At 36.1% G+C, this 24,690-nt stretch overlaps 1 long non-coding RNA gene and 1 pseudogene across 1 annotated transcript; both read left to right on the top strand.

The window, feature by feature from the left end:
• The first annotated feature begins 4,025 nt into the window (after positions 1-4,025).
• Positions 4,026-15,562, top strand: LOC139430079 (uncharacterized). The gene is made up of 2 exons (XR_011640643.1): positions 4,026-5,296; positions 12,512-15,562. It is a non-coding gene; the product is annotated as an uncharacterized lncRNA (long non-coding RNA).
• An 844-nt stretch (positions 15,563-16,406) lies between these two features.
• On the top strand, positions 16,407-24,409 carry LOC111420642 (voltage-dependent anion-selective channel protein 2-like; annotated as a pseudogene).
• Positions 24,410-24,690: the final 281 nt, after the last annotated feature.

Here is a 24,690-nt window from a genome sequence, read left to right as displayed (position 1 = left end):
ATTTTGGTTTAGCCGTCTTGAAAGACGTGCAGCTAAATCCGAATGTTTCTAGATCTAAGTCTTATATAAAACTATTAGTCCAAGATCTGATGTGATAACTTAAATGGTACCTGGTAGATTAAAGATAACTGGTTGTAGGAAGAACAACACTTCAACCTGTTCTTCGCCAAATCTGAAACAAGAACTTCATTTAAATGTTTTGATTAAAAACAATATTTTTTGAAGCAATATACCGTTAATACAAAAGAAAAAATCTTTCTGAAGCTACTACCTTTTAAAACCCAGTAGGTTGGTTTTAATACTAGTTAATATCGTCAGCATTCTTCCAACAAGTCGATTGCTACCAAGAGATAAAACGTACTCAAGAAGCGGGGCTTTAATTTTCGATTACAATATATTAAGCATTATCTCGTACGATCTGATTTCTACGCCGCTATTACCACTTATCGTTTTAATAATAAAATAACGGTTCTGATCGACGTCTCTGGACGCGGTGCCGAACGCGTGTCGATTAAAAACGTGAACGAGGCGGAAAACTCGACAAAATACAAACAAACAAAAACCACCAGCATCAAGCACAATAACCAAAAAAGAACCGAGAAAGCTCAACGCTCGACAACAGTCGTTTCGATTCGATCCAATGTCCGGGATGGTAAATAAGTTAAATCGCGTGAAATTACGCTTTTATCTCCATCGTAATCTCTCTATTTAGGTGCCAAGAGTGTTTAGTATAGAAGAAAGTTAACAAGATGATGTATTGTTTTGGAGAGTAATGCAAGAAAATTGGTGTTTTAATAAAAATACAGGAAAGTAGAAATTTTAAATTGAATTTTTTTATATGTAGATTTATTTTTGAGTTAGATAAAAATTAAGATAGAAGCTTTAAAAATGGATCTATAGGTTGTAATAGTGGCGTCGTTGATGCGTTTATCACCACCTAACCATCTATTAAAAGACCGGGGTCTAAATGAATATTGCCCAAATTGCAAAAATTGACCGACGGCGAAGACGAAGGAAGAACGAAGGAGAACCGGTCGTCCTTTTGGTCCAGCGGCTTCCCGAGCCCAACTAAATTGGTCCATTTTCATAATTGCAATACCAATATTCATTATACACTTCTTGCGACGTATCGGCCGCCCGTCATTACGCCATTATTGGATATTACACTCACTCGGTAGCCTTGTTCCTCCTTTTTATCCAGGTTGCCTCGCCTTTTAAAAACTCTTCTACTTTTAACTCGATCCCTATGCCGATGCTGCTTCTTTTCGATGGAACTCCTCTACCTTGACCACCATCCCAAGAAAGCTTTAACATTTTTTTTTCGCTGATTTCATCGTGGAAAATTACTTTAATAAACCGTTCAGTTGTAAGAAGAAAAAGATACTGCTGTGTTTACCTTTTTTTTGTTATTAATTAATAAATAATTATAGGACATGTTTAAGAATTTAATTTAATTCTTTTTATATTATTAGTTTTGAAACATCCTATATAATTAGAGAACATATTCGTTTTAAATAGTTAATCGAATTTCGTTTGTCACATTGATCCTGATTTATTATTTATCTTTTAATTTTATTCTTTAAATCGACTCATTTACTAATTTCCTAAAACCATATTTTATAAAGCCATCATAATCTTTAATTGAAGCACGCATTAATCTCTTAATATTTGCAATTTCTTTCTCAATCATTGGTCTTCGCAACACTAAATGATTAAGCGAATATAATTTTAGATACGGTTTAAATTAAAAGTTGTCGATGATTCGGAATTTATTACTATGGGTATATCTAATAAATAAACGTAAAAATCTTCACTTTTCTGATCTTTTCCCTGATCTTTCTTAATTGGGATTTTCTTTTAATAAATTAACGTGTATGAGGCGAGTGCATATGTAGGCTATAATTGACACAGCGCATATTTTCACTGGTTGATATATTGCCTTTATAATTACTTGTCGCTTATTACCATTTATATTTGCGAAGTCATTAAACTGAATTATTTTCGATTATAAATGCTGCCCTATATTGGATTAATTAATCGTATACTGCATTATTATTATATCATTGCAAATTGTGTAGATTTTATCATCTATACGTTCTACAATGTGTGGTGTTAACAATTTTTTCCAATCATGTATTAGTTATCCTTTACGAGAAATTACTTTAAACATTAACTAATTGTAATTGAAGTAGGTTATTAATTCTTTAATGAAATTGTTTGCAGCTGATAAGTGGCGATAACAGATTACTAGATATTGTGCGCAGAAGATTGCCTATATGCGTAGAAACCTAGTGGATGCTTCTGATGGAGCAGTGGAAGCTACTACTGAGGGGGTAGATACTGCTTGCAGAAGACTACTATTTCTTGGCAGTAGATTAAATATTGTTCAAGGAAGACTACATACTGCTAAGGGAAAACTACTTACTGGTAACACAAAAGGAAGACTGCATACTAGATATAACAGATTGAATGTCTACATACTGCTGAAAAAATATTGGATATTGCTAGCAGAAGACTACCTATGCTTGTAAAAGACTAGATACAGTTAAGAGAAGAGTGGATGCTCATGATGGAATAGTGGTAGTAAAGCATTAGATATTGTTTGCAGAAGACAGTAATGTCTTTCAAGTCGGTTCACGAATGCAAATGTTTTGGATGTGACCGCAGCGACAAAATAATCTACCACAGATTTGATTATATCAAATGGGCCAACGGCATCGTTTATGGACTTATGACATGAAACTCCATTGTTATAAAAAGATTAGATATTGCTGATAATAGAGTGGATACTGTTAACACAACACCACATATGACAAACTGAATTAATATTGCTGTAAGGTGTGTTAAACCAGTTCAGAATTAACAGCAAATCAGATTTAAACTTGTGTGCCTTAAATCATCAACAACCACGTAATCTATTTTCATTTAACTTTTTTCTTATTTGCCTTCTTGTTCCCCGTCCATCAACCATCCTTCCAACTCCCTAATCATCCCACACACCTACCTACCGTTTCCTTTTCCGTCTCATCTCCTTCATCGGTCCCGTTCTCCTTCGACGTTGATAAATAAACAATTTGGCGCGCACGTTAGCAGCACTACAATTAGCCGCCATAATAGTAATTTCGTTGGCCGCGGTTCTCAAAGCGTTTATCTCTCGTGTCCACGGAGTCTTTCGCGGCCTCGGTAGGAAATGGCTTGTGCCGAAGCGGCGTTAAGGAGTAGATATATTAAAGATAAGGCGAATGGCAATCTCCTCAAAGACCTCTCCTCTCTTCTTCATCGTTCTCTTTTCGTCTCCTTTCTTCTTTGGTCGTCTCTGTTCCGCACGTGTTTCGGTAGCTAATTAGATTGTGAAGAGCCTCTATTCCGTGATCCTATGGTACTATAATAGCTTTGAACCGTGCTGGTGTCTGAGTTGAAGAGAAGATCTAAAGCTGGATTACAAACTAGTCTTAAGGCTTATAGCATACGACTTTTTATTTTTACTGAAACTAATGTAGATAAAGAATATAAATGTGTTTGAGTGATTAACACTTTTTCTTTACAATTATTGTTTTTAATTAAAATGTTAATCAAAAACTGTTGTGTGATTTAACACATAAACAAGAACCATCAAATCACCTGCACGCTGAATGTTATACATATTTAATCCTCTCAGGTTCTTAATACATGTGGTCGACAATGGATATCCAGTGCTCAGACGACGTAATTACAATATTTATTGGGATTAATGGCGTGATGAAACGATTTCTGTAACGACTGTTTAACGGGCTCCATTAATATTCATGTAAAAAATTGGTCAGCGTCTCCAGCTGCCTCAGGGCTAAAAAAATCTGCAAAAAAGGCACGAGGTAAAAAAGAAACAAAACGGCGAAGTAAAAAGACGGAGAATCCTGATATGGGGGAGAAGAAACGGTAGCCAAGAGTCGAAACGAGGTCGTTTTTAATCCAATTACTATAAATTACGGGCTTCTTGTATTAAGAGAATAGTTACCGGTGATTAATGCGTAAGTAAATTGTCAGGGCGACTTTGTGTTTTAACGAGATTTTATAATTGAACGACCACCTTCGTTATCCAACCACCACTTAAAGTCCATTAATTTTTTTTTTTAATAATAGAAAATTATCTTGGGACAGTCTATGACACAAAATTGTTAATTCGATTATAAAGAATCAAATTTAGTTTAGAATATCGTTTATATTCCGAGTAAGTAACATCTTAAGTTATGACAATAAGGAGAGAGAAAAAGAACGATCAGCTACCACTACCAACCATCAAGGAACACTTTATAAGGTTATAGAGACAAAAGTGACGAGTCAGAGAGTCTCTTAGATTAATTATCCGTCCATTATCGATCGTAAATGCGATGTTAAACAGATTCCGTATCGGGAGTTGCCGTTAATAAGAGGCCGAACGCAAAGAACGAAGACCGAAGCGACAAAGGAACAACGAGAAGAAAAGGGACGAGACGTTAGTTGTGGAAAAACGAAGATCCGGAGCGGGAGCGAAGAAGAAGAAGAGACCGTCATCGTCGATAACACAATTCACTCGCACAATAGAGCGGAACAGATCGATGTTTCACATTGGCCTTTGTTGGTCGAAGAATGCAATTTTTACAAGACAATCGACCGGCGCCCGACCGTGCCTAAACGATCTGATTGTCCGGCCAAGTTATCGGCAATCATCCTGGACAAGCGAAACGACTTCTGGTTTCATCTTTACAACAGGAAAAATTTACTATTTAACACCAAAAGAGTTATTACTCCAGCTTTATGGAAATTTGTCGATAACAGTCGAGAAATATTAGATATGACAGGTTTGAATGCTTACAATATTTTTAGTCTTTACAACTATCTACTATAAGCACAACATGTCTAACGAAATAATGGCGAAACCGTTAACGAGACAAAAACGAATTATTAAGATAATTCTGCTAACAGTATTTAGTCTTCTAAGGTAAGGATTTAGTCTTCTATTGTTAATATCTTGCCTTCTACCTGCAGTACTTAGTTCTCTATCAGCAGTAGTATTCTGTCTTATGGCAGCAATTTTTAGACTTCTGCAAACAATATCTAGTCCTATATTAACAGTGTTTAGTCTTTTTCTAGCAGTATCTAGTCTTCTAGAGGAGATTGTAGTCAAGATGGAATCCAACCATATCTGTAGTACCCGAGATGAACCAGTAATAATGACTCGATATCCTATATATCTAGAAATAATACAATTTATATAAAAAAGGGGTTATAAAAAAGTACCTTGATGGATTCAAAAAAAATCTTACTTTTTAATTAATTGGTAAGTACTATATCTTGAAATCCTATTACATATATCATTTTTTACTGCGTTAAAAAGAAAAGTAAATCTTTATCTTTTACTTAAAAGTATATTTATATATTGTAGGATATTTTTTGTTTTAGTAACGGTGCAAAAACTTATAACTTACTACAGATAAGTCGAAAACGGCCTTGTTAGCCGGTTGTACACGCGGGTTACCCAAAAATTTACGATAGCTGGGTTAATTGGCGACATGCAAATCCCTTGCGGTTCGTTAATGTCCGGCTGCCTCCCGTAACACGGTAGCGGGGGATTAGAAAATCGGTCAGTCCCCCTTTTACCAACGGTGGCATCTTAATGAACACCATTTCCCCCTCGAGTTCGCGTCCCCCCTCTTTCTCGCTCGCCCATCTATTTAGGAGTTTAATTAATGTTGTTACGTGATAAACTAAACATTTATGGGCGTGGTCGACCCAACGGCCCACAACCCAAGAAGAAGTATTACTTCAGGTTTTCTTCTTATGGGGAATAAGGAGGTAGAAGGGGAGGAGGATGGAAGAATCAAAAGATGAAGAATCCGCGCGAACTAAATTCCACTCCTCTCGACTCTGTATTAATTACAACTGGTAACTGGCTACCTCAACGACCGTTCGTTCGGTCCATTAAAAAGTTAATTAATTAATAACGCTAATGACAGTGTAAAATCCCGGAGTGGTTTGAGGGAATTTACCTCGACACGCCTCCTCCTCCTAGAGAGGTATATCTCGGACGCTTTTTGCCTTCTTTTTGTATTCGATTTTTTTTCGCTTTCGAAGCCGCACGGAATGGAATTTCGGCCCCGGTAAACCGTCCGGGAAAGTTTTAATCGAATTTAGATTAAGGTGGCAGATAAGCGGTTTATTACCTACTGTGTAGTTTCCTACGGTATAGCCTTCTCTCTGAGGCGGGGTTATTAATTGCTTGATTGCGAACGATCGGGAATGCGAAGAAGTTGGTCAACGTTTCTGATTGGTACCAGTTAATACTTAGAAATTTGTACTTTTTAAGATACAGAAAAATAAATTATATAATTTTATTCATAGCTAGAAGCATTCTATTTAAATCTCGTTTGAAATAGATTTTGTAGTGTTAATAAGGATAATATCAAACAATATCCTCACGCATCTTCGTCGAATAATCCCATAAATCGTCCGTGTATATCCTCGATACTTTGGCTTGAGGCGAAAAACGTCTGAAGCAAAGAGCAGCAAAAGCAGCGAACGCGGACGGCTAATAAAATTGTAACAAGTTTTTGTAACAGTGTTGTATCGCGTCCTCGGGGCGAAACACATAAAGCGGCTAATAAATGCATTCTAGTTGGTAAACAATTCGCCACCGGTGATTTATCGACGTTGTTAAAGGCTGATTTACTGCTCGCGGACGAAGCCTGGATGCCTCTACGCCTCCTCTTCGTCGCGTTTGTGTTTCTTCGCATTCGTTTCTTCCCCCCGTTGTCGACGTTTTAAAACGTTCGCAGCTTGCGGCTCGTTTAAAAAGAAACTTCTCCTTTGTAAAGGTGCCGTATCGCCGCGCAAAAAACTAGTCTTATGGAGGAGCTTGTACCATATAGCTAAAAGGTAAGCGCTTCGGAAAGAAATTGTTTTTTGGTCGCGTCCGGCGCCTCCAGCTACGAAATTTGAATTAACTTAATAAGGTTTGTTTGCTTTGAGAAATAAATTGATGTTGCCCGAGGGCAGACTCTCCGCAGGAAAGATATATGTTTTCGATTTAGAGTGCACCTTTACATATTTCATATTTCCTCGGGGGTTGGTTCAACTTAATTTTTTTTATTTTGTACAAATTTTATTTTTCGTTTTTATTTCTTGTAATCAAATTGGAATCATATTTTAATATTTAGAGAGAGATTTTTTCGAATCAAATTCTTCTTTTCTTTCCTGATTCAAAATTACTGCGTTGTTTTGATGTTGAACTCTCTTTTGAGTACATAAGGTTTGCAGTTAATGAGTTCTTTAGAGGGTGAGTTGGGTTGGGTTGCATTTATACGTTCCAAAGTCATGATTTTGATTGGTATTTTGCTTAGGTATGTAATAAAAGCTGTCAGATTCATCCTCAATAAAAATCTGCCAGAAAAGTAATCGAAGAGAGCTTAGCCACGACTATGTCTTCTTGGAACAATTCTTCCAACCTTCCCATTCTTCGTCAAAAAAGCTGTTCAAAGCTTTTGGTTGGTATTTTGCTTAGGTATGTAATAAAAGCTGTCAAATATCCAGATTCATCCTCAATAGAAATCTACCAGAAAAGCAATCGAAGAGAGGTTAGTCCGCTTGGGAGAATTCTTTCAAGCTTCCCATTATTCGTCAAAAGAGTTGTTCAAAGCGTTTTGGTTCTTCGTCTTTTCCGCTCATCATCACCTTTAACTTCAGATCATTTCCTATTCCCATTTCTCATCAGACAACGGCCGTGCTTGTTTAAAACTGTGCTAGAAAACGATGTTGACCAAACAGAAATGTGTTATCTATCTTATATCCGTACTAACCATTTTTTCAAGTGACATTTTTTGATACCATCTACAAGAAATATCATTTTGCACTCTGACAGAATAAATTTGTCATACCCAGCCAACATTAAAATACTCTCTGTATACAACTATTTTTGGAGTTTTTACTCCATAATGGTGTTTCATGTCAGTTTGATTCGTGTAGTGTCCAACCAAGTATAACAGTAGTATGATAAGTCTGACAAACTACCAAGAGCCATTATGTTAAAGTTTCTTTCTTGAATCTGCACCTTTCCAGAAAATTCCAAAGCAGGAATTTGAAAGAATTCCACAGAGCTTCAGATGATGAAGTGTAATTTCATTTTTTGACGCGGCAGTGAAGTTGAACCTTTGGACCAAGCGAAAGACAACAAAACAATAATGGTATCCAGACCTTTAAGTTTATTGGTACTTTGTACAGATTTCTAATATCTTTCCATTTTTTGATTATTTTCTCAGATTCTGTATCTTATGCTTTGTTGCCAATCTAAAAATATAGGAATTAAGGGAAAAAAATCTTACAATTAGGTATATCTAGTGATTGTATTATCTAGTAATTTAGTGAGTAAACTTTTTTATAGTAATACCGGTATCCCGGTTTTAAAAATTTTGAATACCGAATACCGATATTGAGATTTTGGTCCGGTATTGCTACTTCCCATCTCTATCTAGACTATATCTCGCGCGTTATCTTAACTCCACTGTTTTGTACTGCAAAATTATCATCATATTCTCAGCATATTCAACGTTAGATTGTTGTATATTTTTCATTGAATTAAATCTAGAACTAACACTAGATCTAGATCTGGAAACATTCAAGTTTAGCCCTGCATCTCTCAAGACGGCTAAACTCGAATGTTTCTAGTTCTAGATCTAGTTTTATTTCAATAACAATGTATTAATTTTCTTGAATCGTTATATCTTTTATGGAGATAAAACTAGAACTAACACTAGACCTAGAACTAGAAAGTTTTGGGTTGGGTTGCCAAATCCAAATGTTTCTAGTTCTAGGTCTAGTGTTAGTTCTAGTTTTTATTGTTATTCAATTCCTTGACGTGTAAGTGCGTGTACTAGAATGTTTGAAAAAATAATTTTTGTTGATGAATATAAAAAATTTGAAATGAATATTTACGGTTGTTTTAGGAGAATTTATGTTGATGAGTTGACCTGACTAGAAGGGATTGAGATAATGAATTAAGGTTTCAAAACCGTGTTGTAACGGGCTACGAGTTGATGGGCCGAGAACGAAGACGGTTGGCAAGCGTGGAGGCAGGTCGTAAAAATGCTTTATTAGTTTACCAGCAGCGGGTGGTTCCAATTTTCCAATTAGCACCGGACGCATAACTTGAACCCCCATTACACTAATCTATTAAACGTAATGAGTTTAACCCACGTTCACTTATTTATTTTGTTTGGAACCACACTTAAAAATTATGCACAAAAAAATTATGCAACATAAAATAAACTTGAGACCATTTTCTTAGGTTGAGTGTATCTATAAGGTTTATTAATCACATCGTTAAGTATGAAGGTTTATTTCACAATGAAATTCTAACTCATATGGGTTATTAATGATTATTGTCTTCTTGTTTTCTCGCACCGGGGTCTGGAGGTGTTAGAATGGACGGCTTCTTGTGGTTGTTTGAATTGGAAAAAAAATTAGTAGCTCGTGTCTCGGCTTGTTAGCGCTCTTCATTACGGGTTTTTGATATATGGAAGTCATCGAATTAGCTCGATTGTTCGTGCTGGGTGTATTCGATGATGAAATTGACTAATGATTGACGCTTGTCGTGTGCTGACCAGAAACTATCTATTTCATTACCTGAATAGTAAATACCCGGTTAATTTACTTCAAGATCTAATTTCTATGCCAAATTCCTGTTTTAATTATTAATACTTAAAAATCTTTTTTGGTTAGTGACATTAATCTAGGTGCGGCATTCCATCGTTAATTACGCCGGCAATTGAGCAATTAAGGGCCCTTAATAAATTCGATACTAAGTCGCCGACAAACGGGGCTCACATCGCCGCTGGGTTTTATTAATTTTTAACGAGCCGAAGACGTCGTATGCTAAATTAATATATAATTGTGCAATAAATTCCGGGCGGGATGTCCGTAAACTAACGCGTGTTTGACGGCCCTTAAAATTAACGATTACCAATTTAATCGGACTCTTTTTTTGCCTCCTTACCTCTTCTACCTTCTCACCCCCCGAGGTAAAACAACTAATCAACTTAATTAAAATAAATTTATACTTATCATATTTGCGAGGAAATATAAACAATTGTTATTCTACGAGAATCATTAAACATTATTAAAAATGATATTGAAATTAAAAGAAAATTGTGAACATTAATCTTATTACATTTGGAGAACCAAGAGGTATGAGCCCTTTGAGATTGATATTCTTAACCCATAGCTCAGATTCATTATGGTAAAAATTTACGACTTTACCTCATTAAGCCAAGGTCGTTTACGGCCGAGGCGCTACATTAATGACATGTTGATACAAAACTATTCCATTTTCAGCAATTTAAGCCGAGGTCGCTTGCGGGCGAGGCTCTACAATTATTACCATTTCCTTCACAAAGGCTACCTTTGGAAATATGTTGTAGTGTTTATTTATATTTATGTTGTATTTACAAAAATCACGTCTTAATTAGAACCATCACGATGAATTAGATTTCGAACCATACAAATGCTCGAAGTGAAGATAAATATGGACAAAAAAATAACAAATTCTTCAACCTACTTTTGTATCACTCTGTATACAATAAAATTACAAAAAAATGAACTCTTTTGAAGGGTCTCAGAAGGGGGCCCTCCATTACTCACCCGCCGCCCGAGTAATTGCTTGTATCGGTCACTAATTGTGCCCTATGCCCCCCCCGTAGAGTTTTGAAGGACGTTAACCGAAGCCCCAGCCAAAGAACAAGGAGTAACCGAGATACTCGATATAGATTTTGGTCCAATTTGGAACCCGCAATGCGCGAGCAATCGTAATTATCATTCAGGTTGTATCTTTTCTTCACGGTACATGATGAATTAGCGCGCGATGACCGTTTTCGGCGACGAGTTGAGGTTCAAGAAATTTATTAAACTTTCTTTTTTTGTATAAACGAGACTGTAGGTTTAAAAAGGATACCGCTCAAGTTGGTTTAAAGTAGGATTTTATTTAATTAAAAATCTACCTAAATAAACATTTAAATATTTATTTTATGTTAGGATATTTCATAGTTCTAGTTCTAGTCTTCAGACGCACGGCTAATCCCAAACGATTCTAGTTCTAGGTATAGTGTTAGTTCTAGTTTTACACTAGCACTATCACTAGAACTAACACAAGACCTAGAACTAGAATCATTCGGGTTTAGTCACTAACACTAGACCTAGAACTAGAAAGTTCCGGGTTTAGCCGTGCGTCTTCAGACTATATAGTAACAGTGCTAGTGTAAAACTAGAACTAACACTATACCTAGAACTAAAATCATTTGGGTTTAGCCGTCTTTAGAGACGTGCGGCTAAACCCAAATGATTCTAGTTCTAGGTCTAGTGTTAGTTCTAGTTTTACACTAGCACGATCACTAGACCTAACACATGACCTAGAACTAGAATCATTCGGGTTTAGGCACTATCACTAGAACTAACGCTAGACCTAGAACTAGAAAATTCCGAATGTTTCTAGTTCTAGGTCTAGTGTTAGTTCTAGTTCTACACTAGCACTGTACTATATAGAATTAACACTATACCTAGAACTAGAATCATTTGAGTTTAGCCGTCTTTAGAGACGTGCGGCTAAACTCAAATGTTTCTAGTTCTCGGTCTAGTGTTAGTTCTAGTTTTGCACTAGCACTATCACTAGAACTAATACAAAACATAGAACTAGAATCATTCGGGTTTTGCCATCTTAAAAGACGTGCGGCTAAACCCGAATATTTCTAGCTCTAAGTCTAGTGTTAGTTCAATAAGAATATACAATAATCTGATGCTGAATAACAACTAAAACTAGGACTAACACTAATTTCGGGTTTAATCGTGCATCTTGAGATGCGGCACAAAACACGGTGAGAAAAAGTTTGGTGATGCAAATGGGTTAATATTATGTAAACAAGATTTGTGTGGCGCTTAACAGGTTAAACAACTTGTTCGTTTTGGATAGGTTAGTTTATGTTCATTTTTAAAACCAATAAACCAAAATTTACATATTTATAAGTTGGAGGTTGATTAAACTATACCCAGAGGGGAAAAACTGTTATTGTCCGATTCTAATATATTGTAATTTACTTTATTTTTCCCATCTCATCTCAATTTGAACATCACTTATTTTGTTTAATAAAAATGAATTTCTTTTTATTTTCGCATTTATTAAAATTGCGCATAATACCCACTTAGGACCTCAATTTGAAAATGGCTTTTTGAAATTATAAATTCTTTAATGGGTTTAATTTGGTTCGGCGTGTTAAAAAAGAAATGGGAGCACAAAATTATCTCTCTGGATATTATAGGCTAGGTTTTGATGTAATTTATTAAGTGCTATCTTGGAAATTGTACTAAATTGCTCTGGGTAATGTCTGAATTATCTGTTATTTTTCTCTTTTATTAATAATAACATTTTCATTTTTAACATTTTTTTACTTGTTATTGTATTTTATTTTTTGTTACATTCTCCTATTTATTAGTAATAATAATGATAATCTTTTAGGAGTGTTTAAAGGGTGTCAAAAAAATCCGTGAACCATTTAACCCTAAAGTTCGTCGAATATAATTGGACGAGTTTGGGTTCTTTTACGTTGTGGGGCCGTGGGCACGAGAGAAGAAGAGCAGTCGTCGCCTGAGGGCTCGCTTCATTACCGTGATTGGCACTTTCAATTAATATTAACATGAACGGTTGGACGGACAGTGGGGCCCCGGACTGTTTCTCCCGTCTCTCAGCATCTTGATGGCCGGACCCTTCTTCTTCGTCTCGTCTGTTCTCCTCGCGTTTTCGAAACAAACGAGACGAGAGAAGAGAAGAGGCCGAGGCGGATCCGTTAATAAGCCGTCTCATAAATGTGTAAATATGTGGTTAATGTTACGGTCGCGGCGGTTTGATCGTTAAAAGCGCCACGGATGCCAACGCCACACAAAACCAGAACCACGTCCGATCCTGCTGGTGTGTGTAAAGGTGGATGTATAAATTGACTACGAGTGTGGTTAAGAAACCGACACCGTGGTGAATTATTCATTTTCAGAGGTGATGTTAAGAAGTTTAGAAATGTGGGGTGATGAGCTTGTACAAATTTGTTTGTGTTGATTTACTTTGATGACATTTTTTTTTAATGAATAAAAATAAATAGGTCATAAACTTTTTGACAGAATCTCGTTGAGTTTCTCGCCTAACCCACCCCAACCCAACTATTTGAAAAAAGCTCTTCGTTTATTATGTCTTACGAATTTGTCCGTTCTATTTTTTGTCGGGTATTCCCCTGTTTCGTTCAATAGCGGATTGAATCATAAAATTTTCTAGCTCCTTCAGTTTATGCGAGTTCTTCGTAGAGAGTTGATTAATCAGTGCATACCTATTATAAAACGTGGTTTTAAGTGTTTTAGAATAACGTAAGTATTTTATTATGTTATACATACTGCATACGTAATTATTAGTTGAAAAATTAATTATTTTCTTTCATTTTAGTTATTATGAAAAAAATGCGAAACCTTGAGATTAGAAATAAAGCATGAGATTTTGAAAAATTTTGAACAAGACCTGAAAACATGTAAAATTCTCGACGCAGTTAAAAATGCTCAGCCGTTAACTTCTAATATAATTCATAACCGGCATGGTTTGATAGCGGAAATGGAATCTTTACCTAAAGTATAGTACGAAAACCAAGTAAAAGTCAAGAATTGTCCACTTGACCAAAATATTATATGCAATCAAGCTTAACAGATTTTCGAAGAACTAAAGACACAAGTTGGTGACGAAGCAAAAGATGAAACCTTTTTAGCTAGCAATGGTTGCTTTTGTTAGTTTAAAAAAAGATGCAACTGACACAATATTACACAGAATGGAGAAGCAGCAAGTGCAGATAAAGTCGCTGCATCTACTTTTGCTGGCAAATTAAAGAATATATTCTATGTAGACGAAACAGGCCTTTTCTGGAAGAAAATGCCGGGAAAAACTTTTATTGTACGTGATGAAAAGGTGTTTCCACGATTTAAAGCAGTAAAAGATCGATTAAACGTGCTCGGTGGAAACGCTGCTGGCGATTGTAAATTGAAACCATTATTGGTGTATCGATCTCAAAACCTCAGAGCCCTAAAAAATAAATCCAAATCAGGATTGCCAATAATTTGGAAGTTAGCTTGGGTTACTGCTTCTTTATTTGAAGACTGGTTTCGGAATCACTTTGTCCCGAAAGTTGAACGGTACTGTTCCTCTAAAAACATCGCATTTAAAGTGATATTAATTATTGGTAACGCACCTAGACACTCAGCAGCTAATCTTATCAACCATGATTAGTTTACTTCAACCTATGGATCAAGGTGTTATAAAAACATTTAAAGCTGATTATATTCGACGATCATAGAGGTTTAAATGAATCTATGAATCAGGATGACAACTTATCCGTTAAGGAATTTTGGTTAAGTTTAATATTCTTGATGCTAATAAAAGAATCGTGGGACGATGTTTCCTCAAATACACTGAAAGGAGTTTGGAAAAAACTTTGCCCGGACTTTTTCACTGACTCACCAGAAACAGCGCCAAAAACGATATAACCCAAGTAGTACTAAATATTGTTACTTTAGGAAAACAAGTCGATTTGATAGTTGATAATGAAGATGTCCTTGTGCTCTTGGAGTTGCATGATGAGGAGCATACTGTGATCATGATCTGATTGAAGTGTAGCAACAAAATGATGGTGAAGAAAGTGATGTTGAACCAGCTCAACCGGAAATGGTTAGGATAACCATCGCAAAATTAACAGAAGGGCTTAATTGCATACAAAATGGTATAAAGGTTTTAGAAGAAACAGATAATAATGAAGAACGCATTATGACAGTAAAGAGAAGAATGGAACAATCAATTGTCTGCTATCAAGAAATCCTACGTGAGAAGAAAAAAAATGTATGTCGCCAAATCATCACCAGTTTTATAAAACCGTCCAATTTAAATGACTAAGGGCCGGTTGTACAATATAGCGATAAATTTCCCGACAGCGTTATCTGGCAGATAAGTTAGTTTGTACTGTATTACAATGTACGGATATTTTTGTCGGTGAGATTATCGGCAGGATAACTTATCGGGTACTCAGCGGTGCCGATAAGACACTTATCCGGCAGATATTTATGGTTACCAAGGTTTTTATATAAAAACTTTGTATGATTACTGCATAGGTTAACCTCTAACATTAAACGTTAACCTTATATGTACGATGTGTCAGTGAAAATTTTTTTAAACAATTTATATTGTCAAAGTCATAATTCAAACTTCAAAGAAAGACGTTGGCGTTACCATTCTACGGCATATCAATCACTAGATATGGGGAAAAACTACTACCAACCGCCTCTTGTTTCGCCGATAGCAATCCTACCGACAAAAACAGTTTGTATAACAGCGAATATCTTTATCCTCCTGATAAGTTTATCGGGCGGATAGATATCAGGTAGATTTATCGGTATATTGTACAACCGGCCCTAAATCATAAATAATTAATTTTTTTCTGATTTATTTCATACTGTTATTAGAATGCATAAATAAATTTGATTTAGAGTATGTTTCCGGTTTACCTTTTGTTGAACATAAATTTTGCTTCAACCTATCCAGATACTCGACTTACATAATCTTCGATTTACGTAATCCTACCCTATTACGTAACTTCGGGGTATTACTGTATTTGGCCATTTTGTCCTAAAACCAAATATTCTAGAAGTGTTTAGTTACTAGCAAATTATCCGTGAATTTGTGGCTTTGGCCACATACGGTATACTGCTTTAGCAAGGTAACTTTGCTAGTTTTTCGAGTATTACTGCCAAACCTTGGCTTCCTTTGTGTTTGCCGCTATACATTATCACATAGGTTTTGGTATCCCTGATACATTCGTTTAGCCATCTAGTTTCTTGTATAGTTGTGATTGCTAGGTTATATTTCTTTATTTAAATAAGACGCGCTATTTGCGTTGTTCAGTGTCCTCACGTTCCATATTCCAATCTCATGATTCCTGAACTACTCAATCCACTCATTCCTTATCACCAGTTCTATTCAGTTTAGTAGCAAAATTTCTCCATTAAAATTGACCTAAATCCTTAGCTCAACTTCTTTACCATTCTTGTAGCATCATTTCTTCTCTTCGTTCATTATGTAGATATCACTGTGTTGCATAATTTTATTGAATTAAAACTAGAACTAACACTAGACCTAGAACTAGAAAGTTTCGTTCTAGATTTTTTCTAGTTCTAGGTCTAGTGTTAGTTCTAGTTTTGCAATAGCAGTTCTAGAGATTATGATTCTAGTTCTAGGTCTTATGTTAGTTCTAGGGATACTGCTAGTGCAAAACTAGAACTAACACTAAACCTAGAACTAGAATCATTCGGGTTTAGCCGTCTTGAGAGACGTGCGGCTAAATCCGAATGTTTCTAGAACTAGGTCTAGTGTTAGTTCTAGTCTTAGTTATTCAGCGCCAGGTTATTGCATATTACTATAGAACTAAAACTAGAACTAGAAAGATTCGGGTTTAGCCATAATCAATCCACTCATTCCTTATCACCAGTTCTATTCAATTTAGTAACAAAATTTCTGCATTAAAATTAACCTAAATCTTTAGCCTAACTTCTTTACCATTCCTGTAGTACCATTTTTTTTGTCTTTATTTATTCTTGTCCATCTCAGTATCAATAATTTTTTGATTTTTGTTCTTTTTATTTAAAACCAGCAGTTAATTTACATCATTATTTTATTTTTCTCCGACTAAATATCTGTGAGGAGGTAAATTTGCGTGCGAATTTGTAAAGTCCCAATTACCTTAATTACGTTTTCATTTGCATGTTTCGAATCACTTAGGACCACGAGTGAACCGCGGTTCAGGCCATTAACGGCATGCCCTCTACTACTTCGGAACGATTTCTGTGCCCGGTTCTTGAACAATTACTCACTTGCCGCTTTCTGCAAAGTCTTTCTTCCGACGGCTGAAATTATTCTTAGATAAAATTTCCATTTGTCACGGTAACAATCTAGGTTCACGTGCCGCGAATAAAATTGGGCTATTGTTAGCGTATAAACTTAATGAAGTGGGGATTTTTATAAGAATCGCAATTTATTTGAGACTGAGGATTTATTTGTTTTAGAGTTCAAGGTAATGATTTCAAAGTAATTGTGCGTTTTTATATTATGGGTTGAGTTATACAGCGAATTTGGGTGATAATATGTCAGGGTAATATAATACAATGGCCAATTATTTTCCATTCATCGTCGGTCACAAAGGAGTCCGGCGCATGAGGTCGTAAGGTAGAGCTTTTACTTCGGGTTGGGCGATGATAGTAGAGACATAAATCTTGACCACAGAATCGAGCTAATTACTATTGTGCCCTGTGGCAGATACAGAGTTATATAAATACATATGATTTTATTTTTTTAAGCTTTTAAACAAAGAAAATTTATAATTGTGTGTCAATAATTGCAGTTTTATAATTCATTAACCTTTACAAATTGTAACACTAATTAAATCATAATTCATTTATTATTACCCAATAGTAATAATTTATAAACAAATAGCCCACATATGACAGAAATTTTTAATTTTCTTAAGCATTAAATAACCCCTTAAAAATACGAGTTGTTGTCGTTTTCAATAACATTAATCGACCAGTTTTGAAACAATACTACGTCCCGTGGCGACACATGTAGTAAATACCGATTTTAAAAGCGCGCACCGTTTTAAAATACGACGAATAATAACGTTTTCGGTACGTAAATGGAGGTCGGAAAGGATCTTAAAAAGGAAGAAGAAAGAAATTAAAATAGGAATGAATGAATACACAATGGCGAGGAGCGCGCGGTCGATTTCGATAAAAATAATTTTACTGCCTTGAAAGACCATTTTCAATTATAGCGCATCAATAAATATTATCGGGCGTGCGCCCTAGAGGGTGCCTTTTTTTCTTTCAGAAAAATACACATTAACCTGGCGGGTGGTAAGAGACAGTTTGACTCACAATCAGACGCCGATGTTATTTCCGTTTTCAAGAAATGTTTACACTTAAAACAATCAAAAAGTTTTTATTTTTATAGAACTTATTATTGGACCTTGTTAATACAACTAGATGGTAAAGGGTATCACCAATTGGAGCCCTGAATAAAAAGGTTGCAATTGTCAAAGCACAAAGTTAAACAACCTAATTCATTTTTCTTTTCTAGAGTTCTCCTCCAATTATCTCGGTTCAAGGATATTATTATTATAATTGCTGTCGGGTTGAGGGGAGCTCGTTATCGCGACCTATAAGATCTATTCTAACTTTAGTCCTCTAAAAATTTAGGGCAAATGTAGGTCCTTGATGAACCTTAGTATTGCCCTGAGGTTTTGAACCTTTATGTGGGTAGGTGTCAAGACAGTTTTACCGAAAATTTTGTGTCTTAGTCGGCCTCTGGCGACGCAATAGCACAGTATATGTTCAGCTGTTTCTGACTCGTCGTTGCAAAGTCGACGAGCTTAATCCTCAGCTTGTCCAATGTGGAAGGAGGTTATCATACTCTTCGCTTGTCTGTGACCTGGAAGTTCTTTCCAGCGTAAGGCTATCTTTGAGACCTCCCAGCTGTTGATTATATGTTTTAGGTGCTTTTTTGCAGTCCACAACCAGGTTGGGATCCAAGGAAGTTGCCTCTCTGGCTAGCTTGTCCGCCTTCTGATTGCCCTCAATGTTGCTGTGACCTGGAACCCACCATAGGGTAACATCATTACCCCTAGCGAGTTCTCTCAGGTTGCTGGTACACTCTCTGATCAATGTGGAGTCACACGTGTAGGTCTGAATTGCCTTTAAGGCGGCCCGACTGCTGTGAAAATGTTTATGGATGCACATTTCTGTCGCTTCTGTTGGTTCAAAGTGGTGCAGAAGTTTATAGCAAGAACTTCTGCTTGCAAAATTGTTATGTCCGAGCTGAAGGGCAGTTTAATATGGCTATACATACCTACTCCGGATCTAACTGTCTTTGAAGCATCGCTGTACCAGGCTAGGGCTCCTCTTTATAGTTGAAGCACACCCTTCGCCCAATCATCCCTGCTTCTAAATATGGCCTTATACGGCTGGTTGAAATTGTATTCTGTCGATATAAGGTCCGTTTTAATTTCAATCAGGTGATTTAGACATGGCTCCTTGAGGATTTCGAGGTGTCCTCTGAGGTTACCCTGCATCAACTTGAGTGAAGAAACTGTTTTCAGTGATAAGGCACTTGAAGCTGCCTCCTTTTGTGTATATAAATGGAGTGGTGTGAGACCGAGCAGAGCTATTATCCGTTCTATGTTCTATTAATTAATACATGTTAACCGCTGGATTTGTGCCAGCTGTTGTTGTGCTGTCTTATGTTTTGTTTTTGACCACCAAACCAATGTGGCGTAGGCGACCATGGGTCTGATTATTGCTACGTAGGCCCAATGAGCCATTCGTGGTTTGAGACCCCAGTTCCATCCTAGGACCCTGTGGCAGATCTGGTTTGCTATGATGGCCTTTTTCCTCGCCTTATCTAAGTGTGAGTTCCAGTTTAGTTTAGTTATTTAACTTTTGTTTTGAGGTTAATAGTTCTGCTTTCAATGGAGGATGCTTTTATTTGTAGCTTCCTTCTCCGAGCGAAAGGGACTATTTCGATTTTATTTGGATTGATGCTGAGCCCATTGCTTCTACACCAAGTACTGGTGAGTAATAGGGCTTTTTGTATTAGTTGAGTTGTGATTGTATCATATTTTCCTCGGATTGTGATTACCAGGTCATCAGCATTCCCCTGAATCTTGAATCCTTTTTTTTAGGATGTTCATCAAGACATCAACTACCAGGCACCATAGTAGAGGTGATAGCACCCCCCCTTGGGGACGTCCTCTTAGCACGTTTATAGACAACGACTCGCCTTCCACACTGGCTGTGATCTGCCGACTTTTTAACATGGCTATACACTATTTGATTTTCGACGGATGTATATCTTTTACGTTTAGAGCTATGGCTTCGTAGGAGGTGTTATCGAAAGGTTAATCTCTTTGGTTGCAATTGCCTCCTCTAAAGTGCTAGTAAAAGCATGGAGAGCAGTAATTGTTGATTTTGCTTTCTGGCAAGCATGTTGGCTAGGGTAGAGTGGATTAGTGACAAGCACTCCATTTCTAAGGTATTGATCGATTATCTTTTCCATCCCTTTAAGGAGAAATGAAGTTAGGCTAGTTGGTCTGTATGCTTTGGGGTTGGCGTTTGAACGCCTACCACCTCTAGGTATGAAGACCACCTTTATTTTCCTCCATATTCAAGGATACTGCTTTGAAGTTCGGATCCCCAATCCTTCTCACGTCTCGCGGAATTTCGTCATGCTGCGGATATCCCCAAATAAGGGCGTTGTGGTATCGATGCTTAGATAGCGTCATGAAGCTTTTTAAACACACTCAGTCAGTCTCCATTGGTACCACGTTGCCACAACGATGTCTCTATAGTGTCATTTATAGAGACTAACCAAGGGGAAGGTACCTAGGTGAAGAAGTAGCCTCTCAGCTACGTTTCCGGAATCTAATAGAATGAAGAAGATGCACAAAACCTTGCAGATAAGACATCACCCAGTATACGCAAATATATCGATACCTGGGTAATATTCTAAAGCGACTTTCCATTACTTATAATTCTGTACTGTTACAGTCAGTACCTGTATCCTTGAGAAAGTTTTAGTAAGTATTTCTTCCAGTTATTTTCCACCATCTGTACACTTGGTGCATCAAGTGTCATCTTCAGCTTTCTTCCCATTTTATCGGTGGTTTTCTCAGTGATCTTTTGCCCTCCATTTTTCTCTAAAACAAGGTTTTCCATCTGTCAGGTTTGCCTCTTTATGTATCCAAGGTAGCTAAGGTATGATTAGTCATTCAGTCATCCATTTCTGGATCTTCTTGTGTTTGATCGATTCCAACATGGATCTTCGTTTTGTACAGATTTTGGCAACGATTTTTTTTAGATTTGGTATTTGGCATGAGTAGTTGTCTAGTGCTTCTTATCCAAATTTTGGTATTCTCCAATAATGTATTGGATCTTCAAAATATTTTGGTTTTGGTATTATATCTACCTGATTTTTCAATGATTTTTTGATTCATTCTTTTGTGAGTACTTTGTTTCTTGGTCGTTTGTAGTTTCAGAGCTAAACTTTGCACTTGGTTTTGTGTTAGTATTTCGTTGTCTTTTGGCTTAGCACGGATTCATTGTGTAAATAGAAACGAACTAAAAATGCAGGCCATATGAGGCCATAAATTTAATTCCTTAAAATACAGCCGCATCTAATTAGGCTTTGAAACAATCTTAGAATAGGAAAAATTTATTGGATACCTTCTTTATTTTGAAAGTAAAATTTTTTTAATTAAATCTTGTTGTTTCAAGTATAAACTAAACTTGGGTTGGTTCGGATTTTAATAACCTCCAAGACCGCCGTGGTCAGTGTCTTTAGTCTTCGCGTATATACACGGTGCTTTAATGGTAAATAGGCGTCTGTGATATAGGAGTATTATATCTTCACTTTGCCAGTTTTATTGGAGTTGATTTTATTATACCGTAGGTGTAAAGCAAGGGGTTTATCCAACGTCCCGCTGTTAAGAGTCCCTCCACCTTTGGTTCGTGCTGCGATCGGTATAACTCAACCGAATCAAACGGTGCTTGCATACACAAGCATGCCTTTCGGTGCGCTTTTACATAAAACCATCAGTTTTACGATCCTCGACGAAGAAACTAAAGTCCTCGTGGTGATTTAACCCTCAAATTATTATTATATCCGTATAAATATTTAAATAATCTTTCGTTTGTGTTTTAAACTCCCACTCAAAATAACATCATGATTTAAATTTCTATTATTTTTTTAATTCTCATTTATAAATTGTTTTTGAGGATATTCGTCGATCGTTAAAGTAAATTTATACCGTATCGCTTCCGGGCGAATTTTTTGATCATTTGTAATCGTTAATGTACGACTACGACCCACGTATTACATAAATTAAGGAGGTTAATTGTTCGACGAAGCGGGATTAAGTTGTTATAGTCAATTACCGCGGGCTCTAAAAAACTTTAACTGATTCATTGGCAACGCGGATTCATAAACTCAAGGAAAAGACAAGAATTTACGATGGAAGCCATAAAGTTATTATAGTTTTGTAATAAACCTTCGATAATTACTAAACAAGAAACCCTTAACAATCGTAAAATTTCGAAATAACTGCGTTTTCAATAATTTAAATATTATCAATAAAGTTTCAATCAACCACATCAAACAACTAAAATTAGTTAAGATTTTCCAATTACACCAAACTAATAATCTAAAATAATCTAAAATGATCTAAAATAATCTAAATGCTCCCCGTAATCGTTTCTTGTGCACGTTTAAACATTATCGGTGAATTATCTCACGTTCGTTTATGTGGTGGGCATAGGGTTTATGAGAGCGAGTGAAAAGGAAAATGTTATACGACAAGAAGAGAATGAGAGGAAGAACGATTACGAGGAGACGAAGAGAAGGAGGAGGATAAACCTTATACTGTTATTAGAAACGGCGCTCGCAGTGCCGTTAACGTAATTTCTCCCTTTCCAAGTCTTCGCCGACGATTCCCAAATGACCGTGTTTACAAACGGTAATAAACCGAAATTAAAACCGAACCCACTACAATCGTGTATCCGACGTCCGATTGAGGCCTTAATTGAATTCTGAAACCGACGGAATATTATTTGAAGAGTAACGATAATTTAGGTTCGGTTAAATACCGGAAATATAAATAGGATTAAATTAAAAATTATATGAAGGAATACTAAGATATTGTATTCTTTGTAATTCTTGTTCGTTACTTTTTGTATAAAAACCACTTCGTTTTACAAAGAAATGTTTATTTTGTATACTAAACGTCATTTTGTTAGAAAGAAATTTTCATGAACATGTTTTATATATTATTTTAAAATAGAATGTTTCAGCTTTATTTTGATAACATGTAATGTCTTGTTTTGTTCTTATGTCTTCGCTTCTTTCTCTATCATTTGGAGTCATTCTACGAAGTATCGTCATTTCTGCTGTTTACAATAATCGTTTTGTTTTAGACATACCAGGTCCACTCTCAGCCGTATCTCGATTTTGTGTTAATATGTAGATATTTGTTCCCCCATAAAGTGTCGTTGAAACTGCCTGCGATTTTACTGGCTTTGCTCACTTATTGGGATATTTCCTCGTAAATATTACCGTTACTTGATAGTTCAACTCCCAAGTATCTGCATGTCATGAGCTGCTGCATCATGCCTACAAAATCCATTCCCTAAATCCAAGGTTTTTAAAAACCTTTTAATTATTAATATAATAATTATACATATATATGTTTTATCCCAGGAACGACACCTCAGTTTGCAGCCACGCAAATTTTGAAACCGAAATGGACAAGATCGAGTACACCAGGAGATGCGGACGCAGAAAAGGCAAAGACGAGAAGAGGGGAAAGATGATAAAGGACTCTTTTATTTCATGAAATGCAAGGATTGTTGTATTGACCCAGAAATAGGAACAATTTGGGAAAAGTTCAGGCAATATTTTTGCACTTTCGCCCCTCAAATAGGAAACAAATTTGGTACTCTATCGACCGCCTATAATAACGATTACACTGCTATAATCGCAAACTTTGATCTTAAGCAAGCTAAGGGTCCTATTATCCGCTGTTATCGGTTATCAAGGTTGGCTGGCTGGTTACCAAGCGGCTTTTGATGCTGAAAATAAGAAGTTAACGAAAAATAACTTCGCCCTTGGATTCTCAACTGGCGATTTTATCCTTCACACCAATGTCGATTTAAGCGAATTTGATTTACCAGAGGGTGTCCCCTCGACTTGAGACTGCTATTCAGTTGGCGTGGTCTTCTGGATGTGAAGACACTAAGTTGGGAACCATACCAAGAAACACCAGTCAAATTGGTTTGGGCTATAAACAACGTTTAAGAGACGGTATCACATTGACTCTATTGGCTTTGATTGGTGGGAAGAACATTAACGGTGGTGGCCACAAATTCAGTCTCAACCTTGAACTTGACGCCTAAGCAAATAAAAAGGAAAATATGGCAGCTAAACCTGAATCTTCATCCTGCTTTTCGGTAGATATTTTTGCTGTTTTCTCAGATATTTTAGGTAACGAATATAACATGTAATGGTTAAAAATATATACAGTGCGTTTCATAAGTAACGGATAAATTGGGTAAAATTATTATAAACAATTTATGAAAAATCGCTGAAACGGGTCTAAAGATTTAAATTTTTTGCAATTTTTTGGTGTACATTTTAAATTTTTTCCGCTATTTTTAAACGAGTTATGACGTCATCGAAGTTTTTTTTTTAATGGAACACCCTATTTTTTATATCGGAATTAGAAAGAGGATTTTTTTCTGAATTATGTACAATAAATATTAATATTGGTTACATAAGAAACTTTTCGAGAAAAATTAATTTAAAGTTTCATTATTTCCCATTCTTTGATATAAAAATTAGTAGTAGCCGTGCGTAACCATGGCAACCAATAACAAATTGATTGATTATTTTTTTCCATGGCACACTACAGTATTACTGACTAAGATAATGTTATAAAATGTTTTAATTGTTTTTCTCTGCTAAAATTATAATTAATGTTAATGTATTGTACAGGGTGGGCAAATTTGGGTGTTATTATACGC

The sequence above is a fragment of the Onthophagus taurus genome, chromosome 6 (assembly GCF_036711975.1).
Source record: "Onthophagus taurus isolate NC chromosome 6, IU_Otau_3.0, whole genome shotgun sequence".
NCBI classification, from domain to species: Eukaryota; Metazoa; Arthropoda; class Insecta; order Coleoptera; family Scarabaeidae; genus Onthophagus; species Onthophagus taurus.
Note: the sequence above shows the minus strand (reverse complement) of the source record. Positions and strands in the feature narration are given on the sequence as shown.